Raw genomic sequence first — 23,825 nt, forward strand, 5'->3', positions numbered from 1 at the left:
TTTTATAGTTTGTGTTTTAAAAAAAAAACAAGGTTCTCTTAACTGTGTGTCAAACTTTGGTTTTAAAAATCAGTTTGAGTTTATGAATGTAGAAAGGTGCCTGAAATTGATATAAACTTGTGTACTTTCACTTACATCTAAATGTAAAGTGCTGTTGCTGAAATTTGAGTTTAAAGTGGCATTTAATGTTTTAGTTGTGGTGAGTTAAGTTCCAGTTCAATGGGAATCTTAATGATGGAGATCTAAATCCCTGAAAATAAATAGCTGAAGAGGTGCTTACGCAGCCTTCATTAAAACAGCACAAATGAATTTCTGTAGTGTCAATCAAATGGAATACATAGATTAAATACTTTGATTTTTGCATACTACTGTCACACTATTTTTCACTCTTGTTGTATCCTGTAATGTTTGGTCATAATACCAGAATGTCTTGGCCTAATTCGCGCTGAGAGAAAAGTCTACCTGTCAAAGAAGGCAGATGTCTAATTGAAAAGTGGAGCCATGCTGAACAGCGTTAGATGCTGAATCTCCGTGATAAATAGGGTAACAAAACCTTTCATCACACTTGAGAGGACACAAGTTAAAATTTTATTTTGCAGGTCCTTGAAGAGCAGTCCTCTTAAAAATAATTCCCTCTGCTAGAAGGCCAAGCCCCCCCACTAGCCTTAATTCTGGTAGTAACACCCACTAGTCATCCATCTATATTGGAGTGAATAGTGCTTGACTTTGGGAATGATGTTCTTCCTTATTACATTCTAAAGGTTTTTCACATGCCTCTTTAATATCCTCTGGGGAAGTTTGTATGTCTGTACCTGATTTGCAAATATGGGTGAAGCAATTTCCACTCTCCAACCCTGATTAATGTTTGGTGTGATATCATCAATAGAGCACATGCTGAGGCATATCACTGGGGAGTTGGCAATCGCTTTGAGGAGGATTTGCTATCAAGGACTTTCAAATTTGTAAGTTAAAGCATTTTAGCACAGCCATGATTTTACTACATTTTGGGGGGGCGGGGGGGGGGGTTGGGCATCCAGCACATAACTCTAAAATAAATATGTGCTTATATATTTTGCTGTGGGAAAAGCCCAATTTAGGATTCCCAATCAGTATAGGTATAGAGCAGACAATTACAAATGCTTTTTTTACATTTTAATACAAAACATTTGCGAAGTAGTGTCACCTTAATTTACCTAAGTCCTTAGTTTAAGGTTTTGTTTCTTCCGCTAAAATTCACTTCACAACAATCTAGAACAATGCAAAGACATGGCTGTGATGTCATCAGCTGTTGCAGAGGACCCGTAGGTTCCTGATCTGAAGGTCTGGTAGGTTAGTAAAGATGATACTGAAATTGAAAGGACCCTGTTAATTTAAACATTATTTTTAAACCCCAGTTCCATGTGCATTCTACCAGTATTTGTAACTCGTTATTCGGTTTAAAATATTTATATTTTGCCAAGCAAATATATGAATCTTGAACTATGAAGATATTTCATAGTTGTAAATGACAGCTTGAGAGTATGCATGTAGAACATAGTCATCGTTTGATTACTCTTCCCCAGAAAGTCAAAAGATGCTGCCTGTGGGGTAGCCATGGAAGACAGAGGTTCAGGGCTTGAAACCTTGTTGTCTGTGAGGGTGGGTGAAGAGTAGTTGGTCCTAGAACTCCCTTTTGTAATGGTTTAGGGAACACTGAAGAGAGAACTCATAGTAAGCTGTTGGATTCGCCTAAAAATAACCTGTTTGAAGACACCCATTCAAATGCTGTTTGACAGAGATATGTAATAAACAACAAGCAACTTTTTGGGGGAAGGGGGTGTCTCTCTGCCTGTCAGGGAGAATGCGGTAAGGGGTCCACTCCCCTAGCTCTGCACCCTTCCCTTACTGCTCTTGTGGCAAAATCTCTCCATGTCTTTGTTTTTCAGAGAACCCAGCTCATATGGGATTCCACTCCAAAGTAGTAGTGGTTCATCACTCCAGGGTTCCTTTTTGGCTGGAGGCTGGTTACCAAATTAAGGGAAGCTCTTCGCTTTAGTAGTGGTCACTAGGATATTTACTTCTAGAGGATGGAGTCATGGGACATTTCCTCAGGGGCCCTTCCCTTTCCCAAATTGGCCCTTCCCGCCTGGAGAAGCCTTGAACCTCAGGTTTTGTTGTGTGGGGAATTGTAGGGGAAGAGAGTCTATGGCTTTACTGGGGGCCAGCTCAGGAATTTTTTCAACTACCCTCCATATGGATGGAGTGGTACTCTTTTGTCTGCGAAGGATCTGGCCATCCAGAGCTCCTCCGATCTGTCTCCTCTGGATCTGTCATCATTACAGACTGTGATGCCTGAAATGTCTGAAGAAGCAGCCAAGGATGTTGCGCCCCTCTTTGAGCAGGAGTATTTTGAAATGGACTATGAACCTGATTTAGCATTGGATGAACATATGGGGTGACCCTCTGCCATCTTTCCTTCTGAAGATGCTACACAGGTCCACATTTTGGTGGATAATATGGTGTCCACTTTAAATCTTCCTGGAGTACCTGTGGAAGAGACTTCTCACTCAGTGTCTGATATCCTTGCTCCTACCTCAGGGAATAGAATATCCCTCCCATTTTTGGATAATTTGCTATAGCCAGCTATCTCTGTGTGAGCTATGCCTGCTTCTTGTCAACCTGTTTATAAGAAAGCTAATAAGTTGTATTAGATACCTTCTGAGGGGGTTTCCTACTTTCATACTCACCCGGGCCCAAATTCACTGGTTGTGGCTGCTGCCAGTAACAGGGCAAGATCTGGACAATTTCATTCCACCCTAGCTGATGAAGAAAAGAAAATAATTGATTCATTGGTGAAACAGGTGTTCTCTTAATTGTTCCTTGGTATTAGGGTGGCGAATTATCTGGTGGTCATGGCCCTCTACCAGTTCCATTTACGGGAAAAGATGACATTTGTCCTTACAGGGTTTAGCTGACAAGAAGAGGTTGCCAAATGCCATATTGGTGGAGGGCCAAAATGTAGCCCAGCATTCCCTCAGGGCCTCTTTTGACACTTCAGAGACTCTGTTGCCAGAGCATTGGCATCTGCTGTGACCATCAGGAGGCATGCATGGTTTTGTTTTTCCTCCCTGACTCTAGACACACAGATTAAGTTGGAGGATCTCCCCTTTGAAGGGAAGGGCCTTTTCAGTGAAAAGACAGATTACTGGAAAACTTAAAGGAAATGAGGTTGCAACCTTCTCTCTAAATTCTGACTTCCTTTGCTAGGAGGAGATGACCTACTTTGTTTTTCCAGTACCAGAGCCTCTACCCTGCCCTCCCCCCCCCCCCCCGTCTTCATCATCTTATTTTTCATCATCAGAGAAGCAAACGGTAACAGCAGCCTTCCAGAGCCAACATAGTCAGAGGCCCTTAAAACTGAGGTCTAAGCCTAAATAACCTGCTTCTTGTCAAGGAACAGCAAGCCTCAATTTTGGCGAGACTATCGAGAGTTGAGAATCAGTCAGTCTGTCCCCTTCTTTGGAGAGAAGCTAGCTCATTTTATCATGCATGGAGACTAATTATGTCAAACCAATGGTTTATAGAGACCATAGAAAGGGGCTATGTACAATTCGAAATATTGCCCCCCCCCCATTTCCCTCTTCAAGAATCCCTCTCATGAGATTATTCTCTTGCAGAAGCAGAAAAATTGCTCCTGATAGAAGCAGTCAAAGAAGTCCCTGAATCCCTGTGATGTCATGGCTTTTATTCCTGTTACAGAAGGAAGACAGTGTATGTTTATCCAGTACTAGATGTAAGGGACTTGAACACGTAAATTTGGAAGTCCTGGTTCCATATATTGACTTTGGCCTCCATAATCCCTTTGCTATTGATTATGGGTTGATTTGTGACTTGATTTAAAGGATGTGTATTTTCATATTTCAATTTGTAATGCTTATTTTGGTGGCTGGATGCCATTTCCAATATAACCTGCTTACATTTGGCTCCTCCACAGCACCCAGAATGTTTACAAAATGCCTCTCTGTGGTAGCAGCTCATTTGAGAAATCAGGGTATTTTTGGTTTCAGAGTAGTAGCCGTGTTAGTCTGTATCCACAAAAAGAACAGGAGTACTTGTGGCACCTTAGAGACTAACAAATTTATTAGAGCATAAGCTTTCGTGGACTACAGCCCACTTCTTCGGATGCAGGGTATTTTTGTTTACCCTTGGCTATTGAAGGCCACTGTATGTGAGGACCTGTTAAGCCATTTTGTTTTTTACAACTAATTTCTTTTCAGGTCAATTATCTGTCCTACTCAATGGATTCCCTTTATAGGTTCTATACTGGACTTTGTGGAAGGCAGAGCTTTTCTATTGGATGATAGGTTTCTCAAGATGAACCAGAATCTATTAAAGATTCAGGAGGGTTCCACTCAGAGAGTGAAATACTTCTAGGGTCTGATGGCAGCCATTACTTACATGACACTGTTTGCTTGTTAGAGAATGAGATCTAGGAAGCGCTAGATATCTCAGGTCAACAGAACATGTCAGGACAACATCCATATGTTTATCACCAGACCTCAGAACATCATAGCCTACCTGAAATGGTGGTCAGTGAGAACAAATTTGCCCAGAGATTTACAGTTTAACCCCAGGACCTGTCTCTGATGGTAATGTTGGATGCATCCAACAAGGGTTAGCGGGGGCTCATCTGAATCAGATGACAATTCAAGGACATTGGTCTTATCAAGAGACAGCCCTGCAAATAAATATGTTGTAAGAGAGCTGTTCATTTGACCCTTAAGTCATTTCTTCATCACCTACAAGGGAGGGTTGTGCAGGTGATGGCAGACAATACATTGGCAATGTATTATATCAACAAACAGGGGAGTGCTCATTCTGCTCTCCTGCGTGCAGGGGCTGTAAATCTATGGGATTATTTTATCCTTTATGGTGTCTATCCCTGTGGCCCTGCATCTGGTAGGGTGGAAACAATGTAGTTGCAGATTGGTTCAGCAGAGACAGCTCTCTGTGCATTAATGGCCCCTAAAGGATCAGTTGGTTCAGACCATATTCTCCAGCTGGGATGGACCAGAGGTGGGCCTGTTCACAATGAGGCCCAACAAAAAGTGTCCCTTCTTCTGTTCCAGAGCTGGCAGGGACTGTCTATTCCTGCCTGATACTGTGCTACTGCAGTGGAGGAAAGGTTTAATGTATGCCTTTCTCCCCTTTGTATTGATCCAGAAGGTAGCGAGAAAGATACACCAGGACAGGTCTTGAATGATTCTCATTGCCCCGGTTTGGCTGTGGTAATGGTGGTTTATGCATCTCCTTCAGTTGTCCAGCAGAGTCTTTGTGTGTCTTCCTCTGTCACCAGACCTACTATCTCTTCACCTGTAGGAGGGCAGAGTTTTTCATCCAGACCCACAGTCTCTTCACCTGACCTGTGTGGGTGATTAGACCTTGACGCTGGCTGCTTTTGAGCAGTCATGTTCTTTATTTGTGCAGGACACAATAAAACTCTAGAAAACAGTCCACTAGAAATGGTTACCACTTAAAGTGGACCAGATTTCAGGGAGGGATGAGGGCAAAAACCTGATTTTCCCTTAATCTATTTCTATTCCTTGTGTTCTGGAATGCTTAATATACTTAATCCCAGGGTTATGTAACTCATTGTTAAAAGTTCATTTGGCAGCCAGTTCAGTATATTATACTTTTAGTTAATGGGAGATCATTGGTTTTTTTCATTGTTCGGTTAAAAGGTTTATCAAATGTATGTCCCCCTGTTAGGGATCTCAATTTGGTGTTGACCATGCTGGTAAAGTGGCCCTTTGAACTCTTGGCCGAGTGTACTCTCTATCACTTATCAAGACAGCCTTCAATAGTGACATGATGTCGGTCAGCAAAGTGAGTGAATCAAATGCCTTTATAGCTGATCCAGCTTTCACTTCTTTTCATAAAGTCAAATTAGCTCTCAGATTTGATCCCAGGCTCTTATCTAAAATGGTGTCTGATTTTCACATTAATCAGATTATTAATTTGCCAATTTATTTTCGCTAAACCTCATTCTAATAAGAGGGAGTCCGTTCTACATTCTGTGGATGCAAGAAGAACCCTTGCTAATTATTGAGATGGAACTAAGTGTTTTCGTAGATAGTCGAGTGAGTTTGTTTTTGTTTGTCTTACACTAACATTTGAATGGTTTACATGGTTTCCTGCCAGATTATAACTTTATGGATTAAACAATATATTGCTGAACATAACGTGCTAGAAAAAGGTTCTGAGCCTGCTTTGATTTGACTGCATTCCACAAGAGTGGTGACTATTTACTTTGCTTGTTTTAGGCAGATACCAGTTGTTGAAATTTGCAGGCCTGCAACCTGAATTTAGGTGCACACTTTCACTAAGTGTTATTGTTTGGATCTGGCCTCTAGAGCAGACACTGGATTTGGTAAAGTGGTGCTGCAGTGTCTATTCAATTAGGGATCTGTTTCTGCCTCTAGGTCACTTTTCTGCACTAATCATCAGTCTGTCCTATAAGTGGGAATATGCAGAGCCTCTCAAAGAAGAAATGAACTTGTAACTGAGATTCTTTGAGGTAGCTCTTCATATTTGCATTTCCTACCTATCTTCCCCACTCTGTGGAGCCCTTGTTTATTCTGTGTCTCTGGAAGGAACTGAGGTGGGGAGGGTGCTCCCCCTCCTATATAGCCTCACCTTCAGTACATCAATGATACTGAGGGGAAGGAGGGGGTGAGAGTGCTCCTATTTAAACTGCTAGAAGAAGGTTCTACGCAAGGCACCATAAGGTGGGAGCAGTACCCATAAGTGAATATGCAGAACTATCTCGGAGAATCTCGGTTAGAAGTAACCTTCATTTATGAAGAGACACTCAAACCATAAAACTTGTTATAAAATGACAACTGCCATAAGTGGCAGGAGGCCTAATACAAAAGCAATATTCTTTGGACCCTCCATATCCGAAAGTCTTAGAGGGGAATTCCTTCCTTCTGGTGGAAGGCAAATAAGATCTTTTCTCCTTTTCCTTTTTACAGTTAAAGCAGTTGATACAACTTCCTCAAGGGTAATACTTATGTCAGACACTGTCTTTAGTTTCCTACCTGAGATAACAGAAAGGTGCCAAGAGTTAGAATATTCACCATAAAACTGTGATAGTCAAGTGAGTAGAGGCAAATTCACAATTCAATAAAAGCAATGGGCGAGATTGCGGTGTTGTTTTAAACATAACTTTTTGTTAGTTTCCATGGTGAGTCCAATTTAATTGATTGCATGATATGGCCTGAATGCTTTTAAAGGCTTTCCTAAAAGCCAAAGGCATATTGGCCTATCAGAAAAATCTATGAAACAAGAAGTTGAATGAATTGAAAATTGGAAATATTTATCATAATCCTAGACTGCAATCTATTAACATAATAAAAGATTTGAGGAAGAGTTTTACTAATCAGTGGAATGTGACCCAAAAATTCTAGCATGGGAAGTGATAGAATTAGAATATGCTGTTTCTTAGATTCCTATGTTGTTGACTGTTTTATTATTTAAAAATAAATGAAACCCTAAAGTTTCCTTTATTGTACTGAACAAATGAACTCAGGCCTTGTTACCGTAACTTCATAAAAATGTCAGTACAGAATCTAATATTGAATGCAATCGCTTCTTTTGTACATATTTTATTATAAATCTGAATATCCTGGCCTGTCTAGGGGACTAGTAGTCAAGCTACAATCTATCAACTCTAAATTTGATGGTTTGTTTTTTGAATAACCATTACTAAAAGAGATTACACTGGGAAAGGCTGCACACCCAAGTAGATAAAAAAAATTAGCAGTAAGTAGAGATCCTGTAGGGCAGTGCTTCTCAAGCTATCTGATGTGGGAGACCGGCAATTTTTTCCCCCAATGTACCAGGGACCGGTGCCATATTATTATCCTATTCGACGTTCTTATGAGGAAACTTGCAGCCGATGGCTCGGTCTGCGGACCACAACTTTGAGAAGCACTGCTATAGGGAATGGAAAGGAAAAAAGGAGTGATAGCAAAAGTTGCTGCATCTTGGAGGTTAAATGTATGAATAACATGAGAATTGCTTAAAAAATCAAGCTGAATTAACGCTTGCCAAGGAAATTAAATGATGAGGTTTTTTTGTTTTTTGTTTTTGTTTTTTTGTTTTTAGTTATGTAAGTAAAAGGAAAATGAGGAAGGATGAGGTTGGGCCACTATGCAGTGTAGATGGGGAAGGAGATTTAAAGATAATTTAGGTATGGCCCAAAAACTAAATTAATACTTTGCCTCAGTTTTCAATAACAGAATATGGGTATGAAGGGCAGGTTGGCTGATGGAAATGAGTGTAGAGAAATGGAAATTTCCATACCTGAGGTGGAAGAAAATCGTAGCTAAGGCCATGTCTACCTTACAAAGTAGGAGTGGGCTAATGAAATTTGCTGAAGATACAGAGTTGGGGGGGCATCATCAGTACACAGGAGAATCGTGTTATACGGAAAGATGTGGATGACCATGAAGACTGGAGTAACAAATAGGAAGAAATTCAATAGTACAAAATGCAAGATCGTACACTTAGGGTCTAATAATAAGGATTTCTACTGTAAACTGGGGGCTCATCGGTTGGAAAAAAGAGAGACCTGGCTGTGTTGGAGATCACAAGATAAGTTTGAGCCACCAATGTGATGCCACTATGAAAAAGGCAAGGGTGATCCTGGAATGTATCCTGCAACGTGTTTTCAGTAGCGAGCGAAGTATTAATGCCATTCTACAAGGCACTAGATCTAGAATACCATGTACAATTTTGGTCACTCTAGTTCAAGGAAGATGAATTCAAACTGGAACAGGTACAAAAAAGAGCTATTATGAGGAGCAGGGGAATGGAAGGCCTATCTTATGATAGGAGACTGGAAGTGCTTGGCTTGTTTAGCATAGCAAAATGAAGGCTGAGAGCACATAGGAGTGCTCTCTATACATCCATCAAAAGGGTAAACACTGGAGAGGGTGAAGAGCTATTTAAGCTAAAGGACAATGTTGGCACAAGAACCAAGGACTATAAACAAATTCAGGCTGGGAAGTCGAAGAAGGTTTCTAACCATCAGAGGAGTGAGGCTTTGGAATGGCTTCCCAGGAGGAGTAGTGGAGGCAAACTACTTATTAGTTTTGAGAGCTGGACAAATTTATGAATGGGATTTTATACCAGGGTTGCTTGTGATGGTGGGGAAAGGGCTCGGCAGCCTTGGGGATCTCTTCTGGTTAATGTCTTTTGTTCCTAAAAATCTCATCCCTAGGACTCTTAGGTGGCACCGAACACATTCACTCTCTCTCTCTCTCACACACACACACACACACACACACACACACACACACACACACACACACACACACACACACTTTCAGTTGCATGGCTGGTTGGTTCTCCCTCTCAGGCTCCGATTGCCGAAGGAATTTCCGCCCAGGACAGATTGGCAGTGACCTTTGGTTGTGTTTTTTTGTGGTTTTTTTTTTTTTTTTTTTGCCTTCCTTTGCAGTGTGTGGTGTGGGTTACTTGATGAGATTATCTGGGTATATCTCACTTAATCAGTTCTCTGTTATTGCAGGGAGCTCTGGCATTGGTGCCCCTCAGTCCCTTCTATTTTCTGCCTGTGGCACAGAATAGTTTTAGTCTCCTGGAGGCTGTAAGTTTGGTTGTTGAATTTAGTGTGCGGGTGCGGAGTGGTGGTTTATGATATACAAGACTAGATGCTGGTGCTCCCTTCTAGCTTTAAACTCTCTCTGACTCTAAAATGGCATATGATTGAAGCTGCATTAAATTTGAAAATGTATTTCTGAACTAGATACAGTAACTCCTCACTTAACATTGTAATGTCCCTGAAAAATGTGACTTTAAGTGAAACGATGTTAAGCGCATCCAATTTCCCCGTAAGAATTAATGTAAATGGTGGGGGGAGGGTTAGGTTCCAGGGCAGCTTCCCTTACTCTGCATGCACCAGGGGTGGGGGGGCTGAGCCCTCAGCCTGCCCACTCCACCCCTTGTCCCAAACCCCCACCCTTGACCCACCTCTTCTCCGCCCCTCCCCCCGACCTCCTCCCCCTTTACTTTGCACGCTGCGTCCTGGCTCCTCCTCCCCCCTCCCTCCCCTCCCTTCTAAACGCTGCAAGCCAGCTGGCTTGCTGCATTTGGGAGGCAGGGGAGGGAGGGGGGAGGCGCACCGAATCCTTGCTCCTCCCCCCTCCCTCGTGCCCAGGGCAATCAGCTGGCTTGCGGTGTTCAGAAGGCAGGGGAGGGAGGGGGAGCCTGCGTGCTGAGTCCTCGCTCCTCCCCCCTCCCTCGTGCCTCCAAAACGCCTTATGCCAGCTGATTGCCGTGGACAGGAGGTGGGGGGAGGAGGAGGAAGGCGCTGATCTGCAGGGTCTGCCGGTGGGTGGGAGGCGCTGGGGATGGGGGGTTCCTAGGGAGGCTGCCAGCTCTGGAGAAAGTAGGCAGCCAAACAACGTAAGAGTGGAGCATTGCACAACTTTAAAGGAGTGTGTTCCCTAATTGATCAGCAATGTAACAACGAAACAGTGATAAGCGGGACGACTTTAAGTGAGGAGTTACTGTAATTTAGTCTACAGCTTTTCCCCATTTTTTTATTAGTCAGTTGAAAGGCTTGTTACATCTGAATTTTATAAAGGAAAAGTTCTTATTTCACCATAGATTATTAGATCTTGGGAGAAAAGAGCTTGGTGGAAATAAAATGTGCATCTATGAAGGAAAGATGGTAAAGCAACAACACGATCCAACTGGTCCAACACACAAAATAGTCAACAGTATGCAGGTTTACAGAGTGGATCAGGTCAAGGCAGTACATACACACATCATTCCTTATGGACAAAGAAGAATACATAAAACACTTAAGAGAAACCTTTTAACATCAGTTTGGACAAAGTGTTTTGCCTTCATGTGGGGGAAAACAAACTATCATTTTGGTATGTACCCATGACTCAGTTAACAGGTGATTTAACACATCAGTGAAAACAGAGGAAAAAGCAGAGAAATTATGGGCATGTCTTCACTGGCAACATTAAACGGCAACGCTCTCCCAGCGCTCTAAAAAAACCCACCTCCATGAAGGGTATAGCTACCAGCGCTGGGAGCCGGTACACTGGCATTTTACAGCGCTGAAACTTGCTGCGCTCAGGGGGGTGTCTCTTCACACCCCTGAGCAAGAAAGTTCCAGCGCTGTAAATTGCCAGTGTAGAAAAGCCCTGAGAAGGGATACCATGTGAAAACCCTTTAGCCTATGAATAAAGTGTGATCATAATGGGGCCTGTATGGTATAAAAATGTTTTGCAACCTCATCCAGCATTAAGACCACAATTCAAGGTTGCTGTTCCTGGAGTGTGTGACTATTTTCTTTGTCTGATTGTGAGGGTAGATACTAAATTCTCTTTTCATTCTGAGATTGAAGGAGGATGTGGAGACTTCTCATATTTCTTAAACCGTTAGATAATTTCAGAGCTAATCAAGGAAGGATTTATTTCAGTGTTCTCTCAGAACTTATTTTTATTTCCCTGATTCAGTTCTCTCTGAACTTGAAAACTGAAAGTGCTGTTAAAGCCATGCTCAGTTTGGTTCCCTTCCCAATCAAGATTTTTGTCTCCAGAGCAAGTAGATGCCCAGGCTAATGTTTATTAACAGTAGTTAAATGCTGTCTGTTACCCATTTATCCAGGGGAGGAAAAATATGAAATGGGAATTTCTCTGAGGTGCGAAGCTTGGAAACAATTTGTCAAAATCTAGGGTATTGGGCACACTTCCTCTTTATCCAACAAATATCTAATTCAAAACATTGTAAGACTGTCATGTGACTGCCGACATTTGGACAGTTATCTGCAAACTACTCTCAGAAACATGACGCTACCTCATTACTGCTGTTAAATTCTACCTCCTCAGCCTTTATAGTTGACCTTATAAAATCCTAGCTTTAAAAATTACCTTACAGCTTTTAGTTTTATGCAAATGATTTACTGAGACATAAGCACTTACAATTAGATTGCTTACCTTGAAGTATGCATTTTGGAGGGAGTGTTCTGCATGCTGTGCTAGAAAGATTTTTTTGTTTGTTTGTTTTTGTTTGTATTTTAGATTAATATGATTCCCATTTCATCCAGTTTTTTTACTTAATGATTTTCCTGTTGTGAGGATATGCTTTTGAAAGAGAGATTAGAACTTCATCTAGTAATGTCTTCTCAAAGATCGCCGCAACCAGTCTGACTTTGCTTTAACTGATAAGGAAAGAAGAAAATTTTCATGATTATAGTTAAGTTTTTAAAAAATAGCGTTCTGTTATATTTTAGGGCGAAGCCTCCGTATGCAAGTTTAACTATGAAATTAGTCTTCTGGCAATGAGTTGAAATGGTGTGTCCTACTTGAGGCTCAGCCCATGGTTGTAAGATCTTATGACCATTTCAGCTGAGCAGGACAAAAATCAGTAGTGAGGACATTTGGTGAACTTGGTCGCTTAAGGAAAAAAATAAATTCAGGTAAGACAAATTTCCCTTTCCTTGGACTATGCAGTCATCCACTGATGATGCATACATGCATGCATACAGAGATTTTTGTCGTAAGGCTCTATGTACATGTCAGCTGTATTCAAAATAAATACCAAAATATTTTTGTCAAACAGAAAAAAAGAAAATCAGAGAATTGTTGATGCTGACTTTAGGGAGGTGTTCAAACTGATTAAAAATAAAATTATCCATTTTTTAATTAACTTGTAAATAAAGTTTACAATAGTTCCCTACTTTTTCTCTGTAGATGTTGAATATTTCTGAATGGAGAACAAGTTTCTTATTGCATTCACACTCCTGAAATTTAGATGAAATATAAAAAAGTTAATTTTAAATCTTAAAATGACTAAAAAGAGAGACATCTAATAGCAAGTGAGTTCAGGTTGCTTTCCTTTCTTGATCTTCCTTTTGTGTATAATTTGGACCCGCGGGATGCCAATTTTGATATCCCAGTGTGCCCCTGCCATCTAGAATGAATGCTAGTGAACCTATATCTGTAGTACCAGATGTTCCAGTTTGGGCTACTGTCTCCTTTCCTGAAGGTTCTTCATGATTATAGCAGAAGTTGCAGCAACAAGCTAGCCATAAATATGCTACTTCAAGGCTAGTTATTTTGGCTCCTTCCTAGGTTCCAGAAATACAAGCAGTTTTCTAAATCATTTTAGTTGTTTCAAAATCTGATCTGCTGTGTCCTGCTTTAAGGACCAAATGTTGCATCCTGACCACTGATAACCACTTAGAGCCCTTGTAAACTATTGTATAATGCAGGGGAAACAGAATGTGTCTGAGGGTATTGAATAAATGTGAGTACCGTCATTGGAGATATCTGCCTTTTTCATAAATTGAGATTGACCTAGGATGAGGGTGATTAAAACTGATTTATTGTATTATTACACTTCCCTGTGACAAGTAGAAACTCTGGTATTCTCTCTAAATCTAGGCCCTAAATTTCTTTTTTTCTAGGCCAAAATTTAGATCCTCTGAACATGTTCGTTCTATTCTGAGGTCAAGGGTCTCTAAAGAATGCTCAGCAACAGATAGACTTTATTATATATCTCTGAGTCTTAGAATCAAAGAGGTACCCTTTCCCTCTTCATTGCCGAGCCTGTTCCGTAAATATTACTATGCTGGGTGGAAAGGTTTCAAGTGGTGTAGTATGTAGAATAGCGTTATGGTCATCCTACTTTCTTGCACAAACAGTGTAGATTGATGTTCCTCACCATGACATCTGTTCCTTTCTCTCAGAGCTTGCTATCAATCATATGTTTTGGTGAATGGAGAGTAAAAGAAATTACTTGCACAGATGCTTCTTTACTTTCTTATATTCCCAGCTGCCTATTCTGATCTGCATTTTTGTGTGTAAACAGTTCATCCTTGAACTATGTGCTATAACAATAGTTATTTGTTGAGGCTATCTATTAATCATCAACAAATTTTTATGTTGGAAACTGCGGAAGTCTCTGTTAGGGCTGAGCAGTACATGAGCATGACTGAATGGGAAGGAAGATGCCAGAAATGAAAGTTCTGTGATTCACTGCTGCTTGCTCTCAGCAGGGAAGAAACAATCCATCAATCTGGATTGATGGATGAGGATGCAGAAAAAAGGCCTTTGAAAGAAATACTTTTGGCGGGGATATTTAAATGTTCTTATTCTGTATTAAAAATGCAGATGTCAACATTGCATTGATGCATGATAAGTAAAAGTGAAACTGACCCTTTCGTTATCAAATCTCAATGAAGAGCAAAAAGGAAAGTTGGCACAAATATTGAAAAATCTTTCAGAAATGTTTTTAATGTCAGATGGTGACATAATGTAGTTTTAACCCTCCCCCCGTTTATATTGACAATGACTTTATTCTATAGATGCTAAAATACTGTCCAGTTGTCTTTATCATATATCATATATGGAATATGATTCAGCATCTGATTCATCTTTTGTATTTTGGCTTAGTCTATATTTGAATCTAATAGAAGCTATTGCAACCACTTACTGCTGTTCAGGTTGCTTTTCTGAGGACCAGGATGACTTATTTTCTTAGGCTATGTCTGCACTACAGACCTTATAGCTGCACAGCTGTACCACTGCAGCTGCAATGCTGTAAGGTCTCCTGTATAACCGCCCTGTGCTGGTAGGAGAGAGCTCTCCTACTGGTATAATTAAACCACCCCCAACTCTAGCTATGTCTGTCAGAGACTTCTCTTGCCAACATAGCACTGTCCACACCAGAGCTTTTTGTCGGCGAAACTTTTGTCAGTCAGAGGTGTGTGGTTTTGTTTTGTTTTTTTTCCCCCCACGCTCCTGACCAACAAAAGAGTTGCTAACGCAAGTGCTAGTGTAGAAATAGCCTAAGTCTCCAAATTTCCACTATGCTATTCAACAATATTCTCTTCTCTTAGCTCATGTTAAACTAGGATAAGGATAGGAACAGCCGCTAGGCCAATCATATCTCCTCAGCATTGCAATTTAGTGTAATTCAAGGATCTCTTTTGGGCAACTATAATATTTCTGAAGTGATTCTGTCAGAGAAAGTATTACAAAAAAAGAAAGATGCAATTGCTAACATGTAAGTAAAATCTTCATATATTTCTGTAACAACAAATATTTTTGGAAAATTGAAAAATGCTTTAAAAAAACTTTTCAAAGAGGAATGGCCAGGTTAAAATCACCTTTTTAAAAAGTGTAAATATATTTTTAAAATTTCAGTTTTAAATTACCTTTTGCTGTACTCTCCATTTACATTTCTCACATATTAAACAATGCAAATAGATTAGCAAATTTCACTTTTGTTTATACTCCATAGCCAAACTTTTTCATTTTCTTACGTTCTAACAGTGTTGCATTGTTTGATTGCGGACACCAAATTATTGTTGAAACTACATAAATAAAATTGAAATACTTAGTAAAATTAGCTTTACAAAATTTACACGGACCAAATTTGACCTCAAAATACTTCTGAAATTAAGCTGAAGGTAATAAATTTGTAATAAAACTATTGGAAAAAAGTTCAGATTATTTTTACAGACTGAAGTACTGTTTCAGCATAGAATGTTTTAATTTTTCTTGTAAAATGGATTAGTATTGATATATGCTATTCTTTTCATTAATTCATATAATTTAATTTGCTGATACCTTAATGAAACCATGTTTTAAAATTAAAGTAAAATTTGGTTCCATTGGCAAAATAGAAGCTCTCTTGTATCGAAATGTTTCAACAGAATAGTGTATTTGTTTTGTTTTTTGATTAGAGGAACTGGGATGTGCTTGACTAGAGTTTTTACCTTTTTTTTAATTGTGGAGGGTGGGGTGAGAAGGGGCTTCGTCTTTATACCTGTCAGACCTTGGTCTTGCTACTACATTGGGGTCTCATTCCTGCTCCATCCAAGCATGACTAGATCGGAGTGCCTTAGAAGGTCATCAGTGCTGTTTTTTAATCGATGAAAGAGGGTCATAATATAGTGTCACAAGGCATTTTTCCACCACCAGAACTGAAAGTGATGCCTCTTCAGTGCAGTCAATTTATACTTTTAGGAAGTGAGAGATTAGAGCAGGGATGGCCAAACTGTGGCTCTTTTACCATTAAAGTGTGGCTCACAGGCCCCCCTCATGTCTCTGCCCCCATTCTCCACCAACCAGACTGGGGGGGGGGGGGGGAGAGAGGAGGTGGGGAAGCTCACGACCTCTGCCTTGCAGCAGGATGGTGGGGGTAGCGGTAGGAGGGGGGTCTCGAGGCTTCAGCCCTGTGGGGCGCACCTGCCAGGGTTTGGGGCTTCAGCAGGAGTGGGGCTGAAATCCCAACCCCGGCAGGTGCCTCCTGTGGGCCTGAAACCGCAAGCCCTGGCAGCTGCGCCCCGGCTCTCAAACTTCTGAAGCTTGTCTTATGTGGCTCGGAGAGTCAGTAAATTTGGCCACCCCTGGATTAGAGGAACTGAATCTGGGTCATTTGCATGGCAATGCAGAACATTGCTCCTGTAAGCAACTCAACTGACTCAAGGAATTGTCTTTTTACGTGCAAGAGAAAATGGTAATCAAGTGACGTGAAATGGAATTAGAGTACTACATTAGCTGAATGAATATACTTTAGTTCTTTTTGCTAAAAAATACACTGTTTCTTTTGTTCTTTGGACTGGTCAGGACAGGAGTAATGCAGAGAGAGTGCACACTCGGCCCTTAAGAAGAGGGACTACATCTTGTTTGTCTCTATATAGTAACCTCTTCTGAGTGTTTTAAATAGCAGCATCAACAGGCTGTAAAGGAAAGTTTCTTCTAACTCTCTACCAGACGATGATGGCTATAATCTGTAGCATTGTGGTCTGAATCTGTAAAAGTAAGTGGGAATTGTAAAGGAATCCTGTGGACTTTTAACAGCAAAGATAATTCCTGAACAACCAAATTGAACATTCTCAAAGGTTAACATCTATTCACAGGAATATAGATTATTTTGGAAGAGGCACACTGTGTTTTAGTGAATATGATAGTTATTGCCCATCATTGAAAAACTTAAATTTTTAAAGAAAAAAGATGTATTTTGCTGTTTTGGTTAATTACCTACATCTATTAAAAAGTGCAGTGAACACTCCCACAAAAAACAGATACAGAGGCAACAGCCATTTAATCCCAGAGATAAATTGGAATTTAACAATGCAATTTATAATTAAATGTTTGATACAGCCTCAACATTAGCAACATTAAAGAGCAAATCTGTAATGTGCATCTGAGTTACAAACAGTGGACTGTTTTTTGTTCTGAATTTCCTCAAGTAATCCTACAATTTATAGTTTTAGTTCCAGTAGGGTTTGGGGTGGTGGGTTCTCAAAATCTGGGTCACCGCTCCAGTGGAATCTCTAGATGTGTTTAATTTTTTTCTATCTTTATGGAAATATGACCCCAAGTATCTGAAACTGTATACACTTCTTGTTCAAGATTAAAAAATTTACATATGTGGTTTTAGACTTTTGTGATCATAGGTGTGCAGGTAATTATGTGAAAATTCAAAGTTCAAAACATATTTTTTTAAATGGCAGCTTTGCAGCAATACTTTACACAGATAGTACATTTTTTAACATGGTTTCTAACTTCGTTGCTAAATGATATTGCCATTGGGCATGGGTCCAACAACGCTCCAGCTATCCTGGGTCCCACTGGGCAAAGGCCAAACCAACCCCCCTCATTACTTGCTTTAACTATCTTCATGAGACAAACACCTAATGTGTGTATTTTGCATTCTTATCAACACTTCATGGTATAATAGTAATATGTTTTTATTGCACCTTTCAATCCAAAAGGATCCCAAATAAATGTATAAGGTTTACTTTAACATCTCTGTGGTGGAAATTATGTATCCCTTCTGAGAACAACCTTACATAGGTATTTGTAGATGGGAAAGTGAAGAGTAACTTTAAGAATTTTGTTATACAGCACAGTTAAACTTTTGCTGCTATGGCTACCTCCCAGCTTGGTAACACCGTAACTGTATGAAAGGTGCCATATACTCTTCCATGCAAAACCTGTGACTTTTACATCTCATCCAGAAGATAGTCCTTCACCAGCTCAATACCCTAGAATACCATACTGAGTCACAGATAAGGGTGGATCCTACTATGTCAGTACCACATCCTGTACCACCTGGGTTTTCCATGGATGTGTCAAATTCAAGTACTGACAGTTTCCAAAATCCAAAGAGATTACAGTCCAAGAGGGTCCCTTTTCCTCCTCATTCGTACTGTAATTTAAAAAAATTCTTTCTCTCTATTGGCTTTGGTTTTCCTCCCTTGAACTCATTCAGTCAAACAAAACTGACTGCCTGCTCCTCTTTCCACTGTCCCCTTAGATCTGGAAGCATAGTTTGACTTCTGCTGTCTTCACGGACTCTTTTTTCCTGTGTATTATCTCTAAACTATTATTATTTATACATAAGCATAGCATTTACTTGCATTCTCCTCTCAGGGCTGTTTGGAATCCCTTTATTTCATCAGCCGAGGTTGCCAAATTTCCTCTAAGGTGCAGTAGTAGACGGGCGGGGGGAAGCTGGCCTGTAAGGTGCAGTAATAGAAAGCGGGGGTAGGAGAGAGTAGAAACCTCCCAGAATAAGACCGTAGAAGCAAAACATAATACATTGCATTATAAATATCAAATATATTTTCTTATGGTTTAGTACTAGACTTTATTTCCAGTATGTATTTTTTTCAGAAAAAGGCTTACTTAGTTTTTCTTTAGGTTCAAAAATATGTACTAGTATTGTGTAAAAGATATGTTTTGATAAGTTTTGACAGGCTTTGTCTCTTACTCTATATAAAATGTTAAAATTTGTACATTTAAGAAATTCTTAGCATTAACTACAGTATATTAAATTCTTGCTTTCATTGCATTTAGTTCTTTACTTTTAAAAACTACTTATGCACCCTTTTTTCCCCACCCAAGAAGCTGAACAGGCATGTAAAAATGTGAACTAAAAGTGTGATTTTTTTTTTTTTAATTATTATTTTTTTAAACTTGCAAAACAATGAACTGTCTTACTTGCTCAGGTTCTCAATGTATCTTTACTAATAACTTTATTAATTTACTTCATTTACAGGAAGTGTTCTTCAGTCAAAGTTTGCTTACCTCAGCAGAGACAAAAATTTAATGGGCAAAAGTACAGTGTTTAGGTAGGTAGATATTTTCATGGTGTGCTCAAGGTTCTTCTAGGAAGGATTTCCATTGTAATGGAATAGGCTTCAGAATGAAAGATATTGTGCTTTAAAAGTACTGTATGATGGATTCCATAATGAAATGATGAGGAAAGTTTATCTGAAGTATATTAATGTTGTCAATTAGTTACTCTTCAAATTTACATTTGTTAAATGAGATTACAGAAAGTTCTTCAGAATGTTGGGTGTGTGATTAGTTTATTTCCTTGTGTACCTTTTAACTTGGCAAATATTTTTATTTAATACTTGTACACAAAAGAGACTGTTCTTTTTGACTTTCTAGAATTTGAAATCTAGAACATGAATTTCCTAATAAGTTATGATAGGAATAGACTTCCGTGACTTATCAGATATTTTTCTACATTTAGCATAGCTGCATGTAGTGGGCTTCATTTAAATAATAAAAGGTTTCTTTTCCAACTTGTCTCTCTTTAATACTCTTTATTGCTAATAAAAATTACTGTTAAGAGACCACCAATGTGGTTATGAACAGCGGTATGCACAGAAGATAGATGAGGCTTACATTCCATTTTACAGAAGTTTTCTTTATATCCTCTTCCAAAACCAACCCAAAACATGAACTAAAGCTTTTTCAAATTAATATTGTCTAGTTTGCAAATATTTATTGGATTCCTTTCCATTTCTTCAGATCAAACAAATATTACAGGTTAGTAATAGTCCCTGAAAAGAGTTTTCATTTAATGCTCATTAAGAAAGAAAGAAAAAAGACAGACCGAAAACATATTTCTTTATAATTATATAGGGTATTTCTTAAGTGGCATTAAATTTAATTCAAATAGGGCTCTACCATTAAAAGTGGAAAGTTTGTTTTGCAAAATGTATGTTTACTTTATACAGTGTTTTCAAAACATTGCAGAGTTTAATAGCATGGTTTTTACACCATGTATCCAATGTAATAATACAATTAAGCATTAATCAGATTATAGCATGACCTAAAGGGAGGGCCTCTATTAAATAAAAAATGAGCTGGCGCTTGCAAATAGAAATTTAAAACTAATTTTGTTAATAATATAATTACTATTTATAATATTAGAATGTAGGAACTTCAATAGATAACCCCACACAATGAAAACAGGATTTCATATAGGAGCCTACAGAAAAGTAAAATGTCAAATGGTAGAAGAAAATGATCATGTTCATCAAAAAGCTGTTAAAACAAATTGAACATGGAAATAACAGAGATGGTGATAAGAACAAGTCCAAACATGTCTTAACTGAATAAGAATCTTAAACAAGACAGCTATATGTAAGAGTTGCCAAATATCAGGAATAACTTGCCTGTTGTAATTTTTTTGTTTTACTTCACACTTTTTGATGAATATTTGTTTAGTTTTAATTGTTGAACAGTTTCAGAAAGTGTTACAAATTATTTTTCTTTGACTTGCTATCAATACTGTGATGTAGTCTATTGTGCTTAAGTTGTAGCTACTAAAATATGAAGGTGAATCTTGTATACTTCTTTTTCTGTTATCTAGCAGATAATGGCCTTTAACATGATTTCCAGATGGCACACTTGGCTGAGAATTGAAAAACAGACCATGAGCAGAGTAGCTGACACTGTCCAATTACTTCAGAGGGAAACTTACAAGAACTCCTAAATGCCTGTAGCAGAAACGTACTCTTCCCCCAGCTTTCTTAGGTAGACAGAAAAAAAAGCCATATGACTTTTATCTTGGTATAAAACTAGGGCTGTCAATTTAATCACAGTTAATTCATGCAATTAGCTCAAAATTAATCACAATTTAAAAAATTATTCGCAGTTTTAATCGCACTATTAACCAATAGAATACCAATTGAAATGTATTAAATATTTTTGGATGTTTTCTACGTTCTCAAATATTTTGATTTCAGTTATAACACAGAATACAAAGTATACATTGCTCACTTTATTATTTTTTATTACAAATATTTGTACTGTAAAAATGATAAAAGAAATAGTATTTTTCAATTCCCTTCATACAAGTACTGTAGTGCAATCTCTTTATTGTGAAAGTACAACTTACAAATGTAGATTTTTTTTTTGTTACATAATTTCACTCAAAAACAAAACCATGCAAAACTTCAGAGCCTACAAGTCCACTCAGTCCTACTTGTTCAGCCAATTGCTAAGACAAACAAGTTTGTTTACATTTATGGGAGATAATGCTGCCTACTTCTTATTTACAGTGTCACCAGGAAGTGAGAACAGGCATTTGCATGGGACTTTTGTAGCCAGCATTGCAAGGTATTTACGTGCCAGATATGCTAAAATTTGTGTGCATCTTTCTGCTTCAGCCACCATTCCAGAGCACATGCTTCCATGCTGATGATGCTCATTTAAAAAAAAAAAAAAAAAAGTGTTAAATTTGTGACTCCTTGTGGGAGAATAGTATGTCTCTGGCTCTGTTTTACCTGAATTCTGCCATATATTTCATGTTATTAGTAGTCTCGGATGATGACTCAGCACATGTTCATTTTAAGAACACTTTCGCTGCAGGTTTGACAAAGCGCAAAAAAGGTACCAATGTGAGATTTCTAAAGATAGCTACATTACTCGACCCAAGGTTTAAGAATCTGAAGTGCCTTCCAAAATCTGAGAGGGACGAGGTGTGGAGTATGCTTTCAGAAGTCTTTCAGAAGACAAAACTTCGAGGCAGAAACTACAGAACCCATACCACCAAAAAAGAAAATCAGCCTTCTGCTTTTCATTATTTGACTTAGATAATGAAAATGAACATGCGTCCATCCACACTGCTTTGGATTGTTATCAAGCAGAACCCGTTGTCAGCATGGACGCATGTCCCCTGGTATGGTGGTGGGAAGCATGAAGGGACATATGAATCTTTAGCGCATCTGGCACGTAAATATCTTGTGACACCAGCTACAACAGTGCCACGTGAACACCTGTTCTCACTTTCAGGTGACGTGAACAAAAAGTGGACAGCATGATCTCCTACAAATGTAAACAAACTGGTTTGTCTGAGCGATTGGCTGAACAAGAAAGAGGTCTGAGTGGCCTTTTAGGCTCTAAAGTTTTACATTGTTTTATTTTTGAATGCAGTTTTTTTTGTACATAATTTTACATTTGTAAGTTCAATTTTCATGATCAGGAGATTGCACTACAGTACTTGTTTTAAATAAATAGTATTTTTCAATTTCTTTGCTACAGTGCAAATATTTGTAATCAAAAATAAATATAAAATGAGCACTGTACACTTTATATTGTAATTGATATCAATATATTTGAAAATGTAGAAAACAGCCAAAATATTTAAATAAATGGTATTCTATTATTGTTTAACAGTGTGATTAATCGCGATGATTTTTTTTAATTGCTTGATAGATCTATGTAAAACCAATTGTCTTTTTTTTATGACAGGAGATTGAGAACCTAGAAAGAAATCAGGATATTCTAGGTGTAAATAAAAAAGAATATTATAGGAGGAAAGTCCTGAGCAGACTTCAATAACCATAATTGTCAAACGTGAAAAATAATGGATAGTAACCAACTTTACTTGTCCAAAGATCTCATTCATTTGGAAGGAAAATTGTGAATTGCTTCTAAGAATGCGGCAGGTAAACAAACCGTCCCGGCCTGCCAGGGTGCTTACCCTGGAGGGCCGCGTGCCAAAGGTTGCCGATCCCTGGCTTAGACTTTCTTCACTTCCTATCTTTTCTCTAAGGAGAAGACGTTAGAAGGTAAGGAGGAAAAGAGCAATATCTGAGATACTTGTTTCCTCTTGTTGGCTACAGAGGTGGTGTTTCAGGTCTTCTAAATCAAGGATTCTCAGGTTGTTTGAAACCTATTCGTTCCCCCCCCTCCACCCCTCTTCATGGCTAGTCCTAGAATGCCTTAAGTTGTTTCAGCCCCAAATCCCAAAATGCTGCACTGTTAAAGTTTACATTCTATATATGGCCAGTAGAGATGTTGATGGTTTGAATTCTAGATTCGAAGACCAGAAGGGACCATTGTAACCATCTAGTCTGAGCTTCATCACACGCCATAGAACTTCCATAAAGGCCATAGAATGTAAATTTGATATTTTTTTTAAATGTGAAAAGTATCCTTTTAAAAAAAGTTATTGAATTATGATTTCCCTAGTCCTATATAGTCAGTCTAATTGCTGCAGCTCTTTACAGTTGTAACATTATTTTCTCACTGAGGCTCTGTCTATGCATTTATAATGCATTGATCACTGCAATTCTAGGAGCGCTTTTAAAATGAAAACTTAGTCTATAATAAGTATCGTGACCCTAGAAAATAACCTTGGGACCCATGTCGTGGACTTTAACCCAAAGGTTGAGAATCACTGTGGAGACCTCATAGAGCTTTTTGATCCCTTCTGTTGCTAAAACCAAAACCAATCAGATAGCATACAGCCCTATAATCCACATATGAGATCTGAACATGATAGCATGAAAATTGAGTGCCAACAGTTTAGAAGCTGCTCATTGTGAGTATAAATACCAGTCACAATTCTGTCATATTATTCATTTATTGACTGTTGGCAACAGCTTTACTGTTCATAATTAAATGTGGATATAGAGAGTCAATCGTGGATCCTTCCAGATACAGTGAATATAATGCAGCAGAGTTCCTTGCTTTATC

The 23,825-nt window shown here is 38.8% G+C and overlaps 1 protein-coding gene across 16 annotated transcripts in view; it reads left to right on the forward strand.

The window, feature by feature from the left end:
* CNOT2 (CCR4-NOT transcription complex subunit 2) overlaps positions 1-23,825 on the forward strand; it is a 124,749-nt gene that overhangs the window by 16,274 nt on the left and 84,650 nt on the right. For 5 of the 16 annotated variants that reach the window (XM_065571207.1, XM_065571392.1, XM_065571791.1 and 2 more), the window contains exon 2: positions 19,102-19,174. The exons of 6 other annotated variants lie outside the window; for them this stretch is intronic. The gene's annotated coding sequence lies outside the window, so the exon portion shown is untranslated. Of the gene's footprint in view, positions 1-12,316; positions 12,503-19,101; positions 19,175-23,825 lie in introns of all 16 variants that reach the window. 5 more of the 16 variants (XM_065571334.1, XM_065571453.1, XM_065571918.1 and 2 more) reach the window with 2 other exon arrangements.

The sequence above is a fragment of the Chrysemys picta genome, chromosome 1, assembly GCF_011386835.1.
Source record: "Chrysemys picta bellii isolate R12L10 chromosome 1, ASM1138683v2, whole genome shotgun sequence".
NCBI classification, from domain to species: Eukaryota; Metazoa; Chordata; order Testudines; family Emydidae; genus Chrysemys; species Chrysemys picta.